Here is a 15,112-nt window from a genome sequence, read left to right on the forward strand (position 1 = left end):
TGTTTCTCTCCTTCCCCTCTTCCTCTGGTTGCCTCATATCTTCACTATCTTTTCCTTGGTCACCTCTGTCTTCAGGGCAATTTTATTTATTTAGGATCCAGTGTTCATGCCAGGTTTGTTCAGGACCAAGCCAGAGTTGGCCCAAAGATTGGGAAACCCATCCAGGGACTGGGAAACCATTCCCGGGACTGGGAAACCTGTCCAGGGACTGGGAAACCTGTCCAGGGACTGGGAAACTGGCCCAGGGACTGGGAAACCCGTCCAGGGACTGGGAAATCCGTCCAGGGACTGGGAAACCCGTCCAGGGACCGGGAAACCCGTCCAGGGACTGGGAAACCCGTCCAGGGACCGGGAAACCCGTCCAGGGACTGGGAAACTGGCCCAGGGACTGGGAAACCCGTCCAGGGACTGGGAAACTGGCCCAGGGACTGGGAAACTGGCCCAGGGACTGAGAAACCCGTCCAGGGACTGGGAAACCCATCCAGGGACTGGGAAACTGGCCCAGGGACTGGGAAACCCGTCCAGGGACTGGGAAACCCGTCCAGGGACTGGGAAACTGGCCCAGGGACTGGGAAACTGGCCCAGGGACTGGGAAACCCATCCAGGGACTGGGAAACCCGTCCAGGGACTGGGAAACTGGCCCAAGGACTGGGAAACTGGTCCAGGGACTGGGAAACCCGTCCAGGGACTGGGAAACCCGTCCAGGGACTGGGAAACTGGCCCAGGGACTGGGAAACTGGCCCAGGGACTGGGAAACCCGTCCAGGGACTGGGAAACTGGCCCAGGGACTGGGAAACCGGCCCAGGGACTGGGAAACCCGTCCAGGGACCGGGAAACCCGTCCAGGGACTGGGAAACCCGTCCAGGGACTGGGAAACCCATCCAGGGACTGGGAAACCCATCCAGGGACTGGGAAACCCATCCAGGGACTGGGAAACCCGTCCAGGGACTGGGAAACTGGCCCTGGGACTGGGAAACCCATCCAGGGACTGGGAAACTGGCCCTGGGACTGGGAAACCCATCCAGGGACTGGGAAACTGGCCCTGGGACTGGGAAACCCAACCAGGGACTTGGAAACCGGTCCAGGGACTGGGAAACCAGCCCATGGATTGGGAAACTGGTCCAAGAATTGGAAAACCAGTTTGGGAATTGGAAAACTGGCCCAGGGATTGGTCACTAATCCAGAGAGTTGGAGCACAGCTTTGGGACCTAAGGGAAGTTGGCCCAGGGAGTGGGAGATGCCCCATGGTTTGAGAGCTGACCTACGTATTGAGAACTGGTCCAGGGATTGGGAATTGACCCAGGAATTGAAAGATGGATAATCCATCCTTAGAGTGGTGTTGAGGGAACCATTATGCCAAAATAAAGATTATAAATAAATAAAATTCAACTAAAAAAGGCATGGAATATAAAGCTAGTCTCAGTAATGGTCCAGGATTGTTGTAGAATCCCATCTGGCTCACTAATCTGCAACCCTTACCCAGTCTACAAGTGACTCCAGACCCGCAACAATGTGCTTAGTGCCTAACATCCCTCTGAAATGACCTAACAAGCCACTCGACCCAGTTCAAGGGTAAGTAGGGACGGGCAACAACTACTGGCATTGCCAGCAATGCCCACATCCCCTGAAAGAATAACAGATAAATGGGCCATCGCTTCCAAGCTCCAGAGCATCATACTGGGGGAGAGTACTCCTGTTCTGGGAATCCCCTTCAGAAGTATACAGGTAAGGTATGCACAGCAATGGTCTACAAGGGCAAACTTCCCTTGGGCGATTGCTGTTTACTGGGAACCATCATGGAAATGTGATTTGAATCACAAACTTGAATGATGATGATTCCAACTGGGTTACACCAACAGTTACTCAGAAAAAAGTCAGGAGAATGAAAACTAACTTTGGGATAATCATAGAAATCATAGAAATCATAGAAACCCTACAGTGCAGAAGGAGGCCATTCGGCCCATCGAGTCTGCACCGACCACAATCCCACCCAGGCCCTACCCCCATATATTTTACCCGCTAATCCCTCTAACCTACGCATCCCAGGACTCTAAGGGGCAATTTTTTTTAACCTAGCCAATCAACCTGACCCGCACATCTTTGGACTGTGGGAGGAAACCGGAGCACCCGGAGGAAACCCACGCAGACACGAGGAGAATGTGCAAACTCCACACAGACAGTGACCCGAGCCGGGAATCGAACCCGGGACCCTGGAGCTGTGAAGCAGCAGTGCTAACCACTGTGCTACCGTGCCGTAAAGTACTGCAGTTTTAAACAATACTTGGCAGTTAACTGTCAGCCATCATTAACTGGTGTATTCTTCATGTCAACATCTCTGCCAATCAGAGTGCAACCAATCAGCACTTTCTTATGGAATATAAATTTGTTGCTTTCAATTACAATGCTATTCTTGTGAATTACCCTGGTGAGTGCAAGATGATCAGTTTTGTTTCAGGGTAAATGTGTATCCTGCAGGAAAACTAACAGGTGCTGATGTTCCTATGTGTCTGCTGCCATTGTCCTTGAAGGTGGTACAGATCACCGGTTTAGAAGCTGCTTCCAGTGGGAGGGGATGGATCATGTCGTTGTGGTCCATGTAGGCAGCAACAACCTAAGTTGTACCTACCTTTGACAAGGTACCACATGGTAGGTTGTTGCATAAGATTAAATCTCACGGGATCCAGGGTGAGGTATCTAAATGGATACAAAATTGGTTTCTTGACAGAAGCCAGAGGGTGGCTGTAGAGAGTTGTTTTTCAAACTGGAGGCCTGTGACCAGCGGTGTGCCTTGGGGATCAGTGCTGGGTCCACTGTTATTTGTCATTTATATTAATGATTTGGATGAGAATATTGGGGGCATGGTTAGTAAGTTTGCAGATGACACCAAGATTGGTGGCATAGTGGACAGTGAAGAAAGTTATCTCCGATTGCAACGGGAACTTGATCAATTGGGCCAGTGGGTTGACGAATGGCAGATGGAGTTTAATTTAAATAAATGCGAAGTTAGGCATTTTGGTAGATTGAACCAGGGCAGGATTTACTCAGTTAATGGTAGGGTGTTGGGGAGAGTTACAGAACAAAGAGATCTAGGGGTACATGTTCATAGCTCCTTGAAAGTGGAGTCACAGGTGGACAGAGCGGTGGAGAAGGCATTCGGTATGCTTGGTTTCATCGGTCAGAACATTGAATACAGAGTTGGGACGTCTTGTTGAAGTTGTGCAAGACATTAGTAAGGCCACACTTGGAATACTGTGTGCAGTTCTGGTCACCCTATTATAGAAAGGATATTATTAAACTAGAAAGAGTGCAGAAGAGATTTACTAGGATGCTACCGGGACTTGATGGTTTGAGTTGTAAGGAGAGGCTGGATAGACTGGGACTTTTTTCTCTGGAGCGTAGGAGGCTGAGGGGTGATCTTACGGAGGTCTGTAAAATAATGAGGGGCATAACTCAGCTAGATAGTCAATATCTTTCCCCAAAGGTAGGGGAGTTTAAAACTAGAGGGCATAGGTTTAAGGTGAGAGGGGAGAGATACAAAAGTGTCCAGAGGGGCAATTTTTTCACACAGAGGGTGGTGAGTGTCTGGAACAAGCTGCCAGAGGTAGTAGTAGAGGTGGGTACAATTTTGTCTTTTAAAAAGCGTTTAGACAGTTACATGGGTACGATGGGTATAGAGGGATATGGGCCAAATGCGGGCAATTGGGATTAGCTCAGGGGTTTAAAAGAAAAGGACGGCATGGACAAGTTGGGCCGAAGGGCCTGTTTCCATGCTGTAAAATTCTATGACTCTAAGTAGAACTAGGAAATAAATTCTGCATAGCCAGTATGAGGAGAAGGCACTAAATTCAAAAGCAGAATGTCAGAGGTTACAATCTCTGGATTATTACTTGAACCATGTAGATTGGCATAGGGTACATTAAATTAGAGAGGTGAATGTGTGGCTGGCTTAAGAACTGGTTTGGGAAATGTGGGTTCCAGTTCATGGGACACTGGCACTGAGGGCAGCAGCTTCTCTGCCTCTCTGCCAGTCACCATGCCATCCTCCAAGCTCGTGGCTCTCTTCCAATGTCTCTCCAGCTGGCTGGAACTGCTCTCACCTGGTTCCATTCTTCTCTATCTAACCACAACCAGAGAATCTGTGGATTTTAGTCAGGCGTTTGACAATGTCCCACATGGCAGACTGGTACAAAAACTAAAATCACATGGGATTCGGGGTGGGCTGGCTGGATGGATACAGAACTGGCTTGGTCATAGAAGACAGAGAGTAGCGGTGGAAGGGTGTTTTTCAGAATGGAGATCTGTAGCTAGTGGTGTTCCGCAGGGATCAGTGCTGGGACCTCTGTTGTCCCAGCTACAGTTGAGGAGGAATCAACTGAGCATAGAGAGCAGATCTCTGGGGGTGAGCCGAGTGAGAAAGCTCAGGTGGTTAGGGGCTGTAAAAGACTGGGCCTTGTGATTGGGGACTCCACAATTAAGGGGACAGATAGGAGGGTCGGAACTAAAGGTAGGGACTCAGGGTTGGTGTGTTGCCTACCAGGGGCTGGGGTCCGGGATGTGTCTGACAGGGTATTCAGGACTCTTAGGGGGGAGGGAGATAAACCACAAGTTATTGTACATGTGGGGACACACGACATAGGGAGGATAGGGGAAGGGGATATTAGGCAGGGATTTATGGAGTTGGGGTGGAAACTAAAGGCCAAGACTGACAGAGTGGTTATCTCTGGACTCTTGCCTGTACCACGGGATAGTTTAGAGAGGAATAGGGAGAGGGAAGGTTTGAATTCATGGCTGAGGGGATGGTGCAGGAGGGAGGGGTTCAGGTACTTAAGCAATTGGGGCTCGTACTGGGGAAGGTGTGACCTCTATGAGAAGGATGGTCTACACCTTAATCAGAAGGGGACCAATATCCTGGGGGGTAAATTTGCTAAGGCCATGCAGGGAGGTTTAAACTGATTCGGGGGGGGGGAGGGATCCTGAGTAGTGGGGCTGAAAGTGAGGGATGCATGGATGGGGACTGCAATGCACGGCATTGCAGAGGTGGGGTGGAGCAGGGTTTGAAATGTGTATACTTCAATGCCAGGAGTATTCGCAATAAAGTGGGTGAACTTGCAGCGTGGATCAGTACCTGGGACTTCGATGTTGTGGCTATTTCAGAGACATGGATAGAGCAGGGGCAGGAATGGATGCTGCAGGTCCCGGGGTTCAAATGTTTTAGTCGAAGTAGGGAAGGAGGTAGAAGAGGGGGAGGGGTAGCATTATTGGTCAGAGATTGTATCACAGTGTCAGAGAGGAGGTTTGATGAGGACTTATCTGTTGAGGTAGTATGGGCGGAGATTAGAAATAGGAGAGGAGAGGTCACCCTGTTGGGAGTCTTTTATAGACCTCCTAAAAGTTCTAGAGAGGTTGAGGAAAGGATTGCGGAGTCAATCCTGCTTAGGAGTGAAAGTAATAGGGCAATTGTTATGGGGGATTTTAACTTGACTAATATTGACTGGAATTGTTATAGCTCTAGCTCGTTAGAGGGGTCAGTTTTTGTTCAAAGCGTGCAGGAAGGTTTTTTGACTCAGTATGTAGACAGGCCAACTAGAGGTGAGGCTATATTGGATCTGGTGCTGGGAAATGAGCCAGACCAGGTGCTAGACTTGGAAGTTGGTGTGCATTTTGGTGATAGTGACCACAATTCGGTTACGTTCACCTTAGTGATGGAAAGGGATAGGCATGAACCTCGGGCCAGTGGTTTTAGCTGGGGGAAGGGTAATTATGAGGCTATTAGGAGAGAATTAGGAAACATAGGTTGGACTAGGAGATTACAGGGACTGGGAACGTCCGACATGTGGAGTTTTTTCAAGGAGCAGCTACTGCGAGTCTGTGATAGGTATGTCCCTGTCAGGCAAGGAGGAATTGGTAGGGCTAGGGAACCGTGGTGCACCAAAAAAGTTTCTTTGTTGGTTAAAAAGAAAAAGGAGGCTTATGTTCGGATGAGACGTGAGCACTCGGGTAGTGCACTAGAAAGCTTTAGATTGGCTAAGAGGGAGTTGAAGAGCGAGCTTAGAAGGGCTAAAAGGGGACATGAGAAGACTTTGGCGGATAGGGTTAAAGAGAATCCTAAGGCGTTCTATAGGTATGTCAAGAACAGAAGGTTGGTTAGGGCAAGTTTAGGGCCAGTTATAGATGGCAGAGGGAAGTTATGTGTGGAACCGGAGGAGATTGGTGAAGCATTGAACCAATATTTCTCTTCGGTGTTCACGCAAGGGGACATGAATATAGCTGAGGAGGACACTGGGTTGCAAGGGAGTAGAATAGACAGTATTACAGTTGATAAGGAGGAGGTGCAGGATATTCTGGAGGGTCTGAAAATAGATAAATCCCCTGGTCCGGATGGGATTTATCCAAGGATTCTCTGGGAGGCAAGAGAAGTGATTGCAGAGCCTCTGGCTCTGATCTTCAGGTCGTCGTTGGCCTCTGGTATAGTACCAGAAGATTGGAGGTTAGCGAATGTTGTCCCATTGTTTAAGAAGGGGAACAGAGACTTCCCCGGGAATTATAGACCGGTGAGTCTCACTTCTGTTGTCGGCAAGATGTTGGAAAAAATTATAAGGGATAGGATTTATAGTTATTTGGAGAGTAATGAATTGATAGGTGACAGTCAGCATGGTTTTGTGGCAGGTAGGTCGTGCCTTACTAACCTTATTGAGTTTTTTGAGAAAGTGACCAAGGAGGTGGATGGGGGCAAGGCAGTGGACGTGGTATATATGGATTTTAGTAAGGCGTTTGATAAGGTTCACCATGGTAGGCTTCTGCAGAAAATGCAGATGTATGGGATTGGGGGTGATCTAGGAAATTGGATCAGGAATTGGCTAGCGGATAGGAAACAGAGGGTGGTGGTTGATAGTAAATATTCATCATGGAGTGCGGTTACAAGTGGTGTACCTCAGGGATCTGTTTTGGGGCCACTGCTGTTTGTAATATTTATTAATGATCTGGATGAGGGTATAGTTGGGTGGATTAGCAAATTTGCTGATGACACCAAAGTCGGTGGTGTGGTAGACAGTGAGGAAGGGTGTCGTAGTTTGCAGGAAGACTTAGACAGGTTGCAAAGTTGGGCCGAGAGGTGGCGGATGGAGTTTAATGCGGAGAAGTGTGAGGTAATTCACTTTGGTAGGAATAACAGATGTGTTGAGTATAGGGCTAACGGGAGGACTTTGAATAGTGTGGAGGAGCAGAGGGATCTAGGTGTATGTGTGCATAGATCCCTGAAAGTTGGGAATCAAGTAGATAAGGTTGTTAAGAAGGCATATGGTGTCTTGGCGTTTATTGGTAGGGGGATTGAATTTAGGAGTCGTAGCGTTATGTTGCAACTGTACACAACTCTGGTGCGGCCGCACTTGGAGTACTGTGTGCAGTTCTGGTCCCCACATTACAGGAAGGATGTGGAGGCTTTGGAGAGGGTGCAGAGGAGGTTTACCAGGATGTTGCCTGGTATGGAGGGGAGATCCTATGAGGAGAGGCTGAGGGATTTGGGATTGTTTTCGCTGGAAAGGCGGCGGCTAAGAGGGGATCTTATTGAAACATATAAGATGATTAGAGGTTTAGATAGGGTGGATAGTGATAGCCTTTTTCCTCTGATGGAGAAATCCAGCACGAGGGGGCATGGCTTTAAATTGAGGGGGGGTAGTTATAGAACCGATGTCAGGGGTAGGTTCTTTACCCAGAGGGTGGTGAGGGATTGGAATGCCCTGCCAGCATCAGTAGTAAATGCGCCTAGTTTGGGGGCGTTTAAGAGATCCGTAGATAGGTTCATGGACGAAAAGAAATTGGTTTAGGTTGGAGGGTCACAGTTTTTTTTTTAACTGGTCGGTGCAACATCGTGGGCCGAAGGGCCTGTTCTGCGCTGTAATGTTCTATGTTCTATGTTCTATGTTGTTTATAGTATATATAAATGATCTGGAGGAAAATGTGGGGGGTCTGATTAGTAAGTTTGTGGAGACACAAAGATTGGTGGAGTTGCTGATAGTGTCAGGAATTGTCAGAGAATGCAACAGGATATAGATAGATTGGAGACTTGGGCACAGAAATGGCAGATGGAGTTTAATTGGGACAAATGCGAGGTGATACATTTTGGAGGATCAAATTTAGGTACGAATTATACTATAAATGGCAGAACCCTTGGGAGCATTAACATCCAGAGGGATCTGGACGTACATGTCCACAGTTCCCTAAAAGTGGCAACACAGGCGGCCAAGATGATTAAGAAGGCATATGGCATGCTTGTCTTCATCAGCCGGAGCACTGAGTACAGGAGTTGGGAAATCATGCTGCAGCTATATAAAACCTTGGTTAGGCCGCATTTGGAGTATTGCATGCTGTTCTGGTAACCACACTACCAGAAGGATGTGGAAGCTTTGGAGAGAGTGTAAAGAAGCTTCACCAGGATGTTGCTGGGTCTCGAGGGTGTCGGCTATGAGGAGAGGTTGAATAAACTGGGATTGTTTTCACTGGAAAGGCGGAGGCTGAGGGGAGACCTGATAGAGGTCTATAAGATTATGAGAGACACAGACAGGGTGGATAGTCAGAGACTTTTTCCCAGGGTGGGAGTGTCAATTACAAGAGGGCACAGGTTCAAGGTGAGAGGGGGAAAGTTTAAGGGAAATGTGCGGGGCAAGTTTTTCACGCAGAGAGTGGTGGGTGTCTGGAACGCGCATGATTTCAAGAAGAAATTAGACATAGCTCTTGGGGCTAAAGGGATCAAGGGATATGGGGGGAACAGGGGGATCAGAATATTGAATTTGATGATCAGCCATGATCAAAATGAATGGTGGAGCAGGCTCGAAGGGCCAAATGGCCTCCTCCTGCTTCTAGTTTCTATGATTATACCACTGGTGTTAAATTATCAGATGGCTTATAAGATATCCAATATCGGATGAGAATAAATTTCTTCCAATTAAATGCTGTGCTGGAAAGTTGGAAACAATTGTTTTTGTTCTCCATTCCCAATCCCATTCCCTCGCTACAATTCCATTCCTCTACCTGGCAACGGGCTGAGACTAAGGGCGGGATTTTCCGGCCCTTAGTCTCCCCAAAACCGGAAAAGCCCACCCAAGATCAACGGAGCTTTCCATGATCTGCCCCTCACCTGTGACGATTCCCTAGGTTGGTGAAACAGGAAAATTTACCCCAAAGTGTCAGATTATTCCCAATCTTGGTGCCATAACACAGGCCAATTTCTTCCCTGTCTCAGTTCAGCTGGTACTCAAACCCTCACTAATCCCTCTGCTGTCTCAGTGTTTGACTATTCCACTGCCTGGCTAGCCTCCTAGCTCTACTCTACATGGGATGGCATGGACATATTCATCCAAGCACAGGGATCCGGGTTCAATTCCGGCCTTGGGTAAATGTGTGGAATTTACACATTGTCCCTGTGTATGCGTGGGTTTCCCCCACAATTATAACAGCTTGCATTTATAATGCACAAAATAGGACACTGGACGACACGAGGTGTGGTCAGCTCACGTGACCGAAAGCTTGGTCAGAGGTCAGTTTTAAGAAGGAAAGTCAAGTCGAGAGAGAGCTGAAGGGACTTGAGGAAGGAAGGGAATGGGTGACCACCAGGCAGTCCAAGAGAAACAGGCAGGTAGTTCAGGAGTCCCCTGGGCTCTCACTCGCAAATTGAGGCTGATGAGGGCACTGGTTCCTCCAGGGAGCACAGGCTGAGCCAAGCTCTGGCACCACAAGCAGCCTGTTTGTACAGAAGAGGGGGGAAGAGAGGCAGGGTAATAGTAATAGGGGATTCTATAGTCAGGGGTATAAATAGGCGCTACTGTGGACGTCAATGTGACTCCAGGATGGTGTGTTGCCTCCCTGGTGCTGGGTTCCAGGATGTCACTGACATCCACAAGGTGTTATTATTGTGGGGGCAGCACTGCTGCACAGTGATTAGCGCTGCTGCTTCACAACTCCAGGGATCCAGGTTCAATTCCAACCTCAGTTATCTGTGTGAAGTATGCACGTTCTCCCATGTCTGCGTGGGTTTCCTCCCATGACATAAAGATATTCAGGTTAGGTGGTTTGGCCGAGTTAAATTCTCCCTCAGTTTGACTCTGTGGAGTCTGCACGTTCACCCCGTGTCTGCATGGGTTTCCTCCGGTTGCTCCGGTTTCCTTCCACAGTCTGAAGATATGCAGCTGAGGTGGATTGGCCGTGCTAAATTCTCCCTCAGTTTGTCTGTGTGTGAGTGTGTGCCCTTTACAGGCTGCCATCCCATCCTGGGTGTATCCTGCCCACTGCCCCGTCTCTGTTGGGATCGGCTCTGATTCCCCGCGACCCTGAATTGGAGGAAGCAGTTAGTGAAGTATTGTTATTTCCAGCAGTGAGATCCAATAATGCGTGAAGAACTTGCTCCGTTATCTAACCTTCGTTCCATGCTGAAGAGTTAGTTGACGAAGCAATCTTTTCTTTTTCCCCTCCCACACATATTCACAAAGCTGGACCCTTCACAGGAGTGACTCGTTAGAACTCTGTAACAATCAAATGCTGCTTTCAGTTTGATGGATTGCACTGTCAGTTCAGTTCCTGACTCAGTCTATCCCAGACGCATCAGCGTAGCCCTTTTTAAAGGTAATACAAGCAGTCCTTGGTCTTATGACACAATGGATTCCTGAAAACTGCATTGTGAGTTGAAACGTCACAATGTTAAGAATGGGTGACTGGTTCATGAACACTTATTAATGTCCAGTCCTTCAGGTTCTTTTATGTATCTACTTGGTGCCCCCAGATGGTGGTAAGCTACTTGTCTGAGGCTATTTGCAAGGCAACAAGTCACTGTCGGGGATGAGGCCACACACAAACGCGAGGAGCCATATTTACTGTGCTCACATGCTTTGATCTAGGTGTCTGTCTAAACGAGATACATTGTTAGAGTGTAACCGGTGACAACTTTGTACTAGCTGTAATGTGACCAATGGGAACAAGATATAAGGGTCAGCTGACCCAGTAAACCATGGAATCAATTACAGAGTGATGTAATAGTCAGCTGACCAGGTGATTCACGATAAATAAGAAACCATGTAGAATTGTGGGTAGCTTGGAGTGGTCCAGGGCGAGGCCCCAAGTTTGGAGTAATTATGTTTCTTTATTAAACCCTTTCTTTGATTTATAAGTTGGAGTAAGTTTTGTTGTATTTTCACATCTGCATTTTTGAAGAGTTCCTTTTGAAGAAACAGACATTGCCTCTCCCACTCCACTGCTCCCTGTCCATCTATCATTCTATCTGTCTCTATCCCCATACCTCTGGACTCCAGAGCCACATTTTTACCAGAAAACCAGAAGGAAGTTTCTTCACTTCCACCAGATTGTTGAAGGTCAGCGACCAAAATATGTCCAAGCAGGGCAGCACAGAGCATTGTAATGCTGAAAGCAGCATGGGAAAACCAAAACGGTGCAAATTTATAAAAGTCGTAAGTGCCGTCCATTGAAACTAGCACATTGTAAAGACAAGCCCTGCTTGTAGAAGGCACTGCCATGTCCACACTGAGGGGGTATTCTCCCAACCCACTGCACTAAAACATTAGCGCAGGGGTCCGGGACAATCTCACAGCTGGCGATGCGCGGGATTCGCACATGTGTTCCCGCCATGATAGTGTCTCCCAGAGCCGATTTCCAGCGGCTCCGTGCCAGAAATCAGTGGAGAGGTGCGGAAGTAATTTTAATATTAATTTGCATCTAATTTAAATGCAATTAGCGGGCCCGGGACTGAAGTCTCACTTTGGAGGAACTAGCGGCCTGACCCCACTGAAGTGAAGGGGGCAATCGGGGCCCCAAGGGGCAAAGTGCCAATGCTCATGAGGTAGGGGATATGAGGGGGGGACGGAGCCGAAAGGGCGATTGGTGGGGGTGGGGGTCCCGCTGCCACTCTGCAGTTGGGATCGATGGGGGAGAGAGCGAAGGCAGCGATCAGGGCGGGGGGGTGGTTGGGACTGCGCAGGGTGGCGATAATTGTCGGGGGAGGGGAGGTGTCTGGAGATCACAGCAGACCGGGAGGAGTGGGGTCGGGGTTGGGCCCGGGAATGGTCGGGGGGCCATCGATCAGACTGTCGGCGGGGGGAGTGGAGGGACCAGCATTACGGGGGTCGTGAGGCTGGCCATCGATCGGGAGGCCGGCAGCGCGGGGCCATTGCGCATGCGCTGATCTCGACAGTGGCCCGCTCAACGCACTGGTTTCAGCCTCTCCAGCGGGAATAGGCCCCGCCCCTGAAATTCAATGATATTCATGCTGGTGGCGTCTGCAGTACACAGAGTGCGGAAGATTCTAGAGTGAACTCACACTGAAAAAACAGCATGAATTACTCCAGTTTCTCGCGAGTTCGACATTTAGAATTTTTTTGGCGAATTCCAGCCACAGTCTTTGATATCATAGAGACATAGGGCAGAATATTCCAGATACAGTTTCATGGTGAGGCAGGCAGGGGCTGAGGGGAAGGCTGCTCATCACCCGACTAAAGCCCTTAAGTGGCCAAGTGGCCATTTCAGATCTGGGTCACTTCCCCTCAGAAACCTGGGGTCTCCCTTTCCCCCCACCTCCTCCCACTCCCACCGGCCTATCCCCCAACACCGATATCACCCCCTCCCTCAACCCCTCCAGGATATCCCCTACCCTCGTACCCCCAGGACCCCTGGTATTGACCTGAAGTGCAATCCTGGGATGAGGCTCAGGAATGGCGTTGCAGTTCCTCTTCTAGCTGACAGATTGGCCGACAGCTCTCCAGAACAGGACTTCCACCTGGGGCGGACAGAGGGCTGCAGAGCTGTCAGAGTCGGTGTGTTCCCTGCCAACCCTCAAGATGGCAGGTGCTGAGCACTCACCATCCTGAAAAGTTAGGCCTTGGAAACGGAGAAAAGGAGTAGGCCATTCAGCCATGGAATCATAGAGGTTTACAGCTTGGAAACAGGCACTTCGGCCCAACTTGTCCATGCCACTCTTTTTTTTTAAACCCCTAAGCAAATCCCAATTGTCTCCATTTGGCCCATATCCACCTTACCCATGTAACTGTCTAAACACTTTTTAAAAGACAAAATTATACCCACCTCTACTACTACCTCTGGCAGCTTGTTCCAGACACTCACTGCCCTCTGCATGAAAAAATTGCCCCTCTGGACCCTTTTGTATCTCTCCCCTCTCACCTTAAACCTATGCCCTCTAGTTTTAGACTCCCCTACCTTTGGGAAAAGATATTGACTATCTAGCTGATCTGTGCCCCTCATTATTTTATAGACCTCTATAAGATCACTCCTCAGCCTCCTACGCTCCAGAGAAAAAAGTCCCAGTCTATCCAACCTCTCCTTATAACTCAAACCATCAAGTCCCAGTAGCATCCTAGTAAATCTCTTCTGCACTCTTTCTAGTTTAATAATATCCTTTCTATAATAGGGTGACCAGAACTGTACACAGTATTCCAAGTCTGGCCTTACCAATGTCTTGTACAACTTCAACAAGACGTCCCAACTCCTGTATTCAATGTTCTGACCGATGAAACCAAGCATGCTGAATGCCTTCTTCACCACTCTGTCCACCTGTGACTCCACTTTCAAGGAACTATGAACCTGTACCCCTAGATCTCTTGTTCTGGAACTCTCCCCAATGCCCTACCATTAACTGAGCCCCTCGAACCTGCTCTACCATTCAATATGATCAGAGCTGATCCTCTATCTCAACACCATACTCCTGCATTCTCCACATTTAAAGTCTAAAAATCTATTTTGTTCTGACATATATTCAGTGACTTGGCCTCCACAGCTTTCTATGATAGAGAATTCACAGGTTCCCCACCCTCCCCATAGTGAAGATATTTCACCTAGTCTCAGTCCTAAATAGCCTATTCCATATTCGGAGACCGTGACTCCCTGTGGTAGACCATCCAGCCTGAGGAAACAACATCACCGCCTGTCAGAATTCAATCAGATCATTCTCCAGTGAATACAGGCCCAGTCGACCCAATCTCTCCTCATATGACAATCCTGCCATCTCAGGAATCAGTCTCTCTATGGCAAGTGTATCCTTTCTTACATAAGGAGACCAAAGCTGCATACAATACTCCAGGTGTGGTCTCACCAAGGCCCTGTATAACTGCAGTAAGTCATCTTGCTCCTGTACTCAAGTCCGCTTAAATGAAGACTAACACAACATTTGTCTTCTTAACTGCTTCCTGTGCCTGCATGCCTGCTTTCAGTGACTGGTGTACAAGGACACCAGGTCCCTTTGCATATCAACATCTCCCAATTTCTCACAAGTTAAAATAATACTCTGCCATTTGGTTTCTCCGTCCAAAGTGGATATCATTACATTTATCCACATTATACTGCACCTGCCATGTATTTATCCACTCACTCAACTTGTGGAAGTCATCTTGAAGCCTCTGAACATCCTCCTCCTCACCACTCACATGACCCCCTTCCCCCCCACCCCACACGTTTTGTGCTGTCAGCAAACTTGGAAATATTACTTTTGGTTCCCTCTTCCAGATCATTGCTGATAGTTGTGAATAGCTGGGGCCTAAGCTCTGCTTCTTGTGGGATTCCACTCCTCTTGTTCTGCTGTAAATGTAGTGGCCGGAATGTTACTCAGCCTGAGTTCAGCTGGCAGCACTGGCAAAGATTCAAACCAAGGATCTGCTGCTGTTGATGGCTCAGTTAAATGTCATGCCAATCTAGATACCAGCTGAGCAATCTGATGGGCTTCATGCCCAAGCATTGAAATTAAGCAAGGCTCTGCCAGCATATCCAGGCAGGGCAGAGGCCTGTGTGGATGCGCTCCCAAACACTTCCCACATACATCTAGTAAAGGCTACAAAGAGTCACGTGTCCTAAAGCACCCAGTGCACAAGTCACAGTGATAGATCAAGGAAAGTATTCCCATCACTGGAATAATTCAGGCAGCAGCCCGTCCCTTCTCGCACTGCATTCCTCCTCTGCCCACCAGATTTCCATTTTCTAAATGTGATGGTTGTAAGATGACCGTGGGAGCTGCTATTCACCAAGCTGAACAGCCGGCGAGGCGGGTGGTTTGAGTTTGGGCCCAGGAGGTGAATTGCCCAGGCCTCATTTCTATGGCAATGGATAA

The 15,112-nt window shown here is 48.6% G+C and overlaps 1 protein-coding gene across 1 annotated transcript in view; it reads right to left on the reverse strand.

Annotated features, from left to right (window-relative positions):
- Positions 1-15,112, reverse strand: part of LOC144493937 (dynein axonemal heavy chain 6-like) — an 814,395-nt gene that overhangs the window by 602,898 nt on the left and 196,385 nt on the right. The gene's annotated exons all lie outside the window — the stretch shown is intronic.

Source organism: Mustelus asterias, chromosome 5, assembly GCF_964213995.1.
Source record: "Mustelus asterias chromosome 5, sMusAst1.hap1.1, whole genome shotgun sequence".
NCBI lineage: Eukaryota > Metazoa > Chordata > Chondrichthyes > Carcharhiniformes > Triakidae > Mustelus > Mustelus asterias.